The sequence below is a fragment of the Orycteropus afer genome, unplaced genomic scaffold, assembly GCF_000298275.1.
Source record: "Orycteropus afer afer isolate SDZICR_OR568_19922 unplaced genomic scaffold, OryAfe1.0 scaffold00823, whole genome shotgun sequence".
Lineage (NCBI taxonomy): Eukaryota > Metazoa > Chordata > Mammalia > Tubulidentata > Orycteropodidae > Orycteropus > Orycteropus afer.
This window is the reverse complement of record NW_006922410.1, coordinates 581,946-582,473: the sequence shown is the minus strand read 5'-3', so window position 1 is coordinate 582,473 and position 528 is coordinate 581,946.

The window sequence follows — 528 nt, the reverse complement described above, 5'->3', positions numbered from 1 at the left end:
CTCTTAATGCCCTATCCCCAGATATTGCAGGTTTTCCTGCTTTTTCTTCTTCTTTTTCCCTTTTTTCTTTTTTTGGTTACTTAGTTACTTGGTGATTACATTAGTGTGTTGTTTGTCCATGTGCTTTTTAGTTTTTTGAAGGTTATTTGATTGTAATTTGAGTCTAATTGAGTGGGAGACAACAACAGTCTCCATAAGACACAACTACACCCACACCTCCTGCAACTTCACTTACTGAGCGAGAGCCACTACTTCCTTCTCCACCAATGGGCCAATGATAAAAAACTACCAAGAAGAGCTGGAATCACCCTTGACTGCTCTTCACAAACAGTTAACAGAAATCTAAATACAACAACGCCATGATGCCTCAGAGAAAATAGAACATCACAGTCCACACAAGGAAGCAGGATAAAGTGATAGAAAAAAGGGAGCAGGATACAGACCGAGAACACATCCCTGAGGAGGAAGCAGCATTGGAACTCTCTGATAAGGAATTCAAAAGAATTATCTTTAGTTATCATCAAAGGA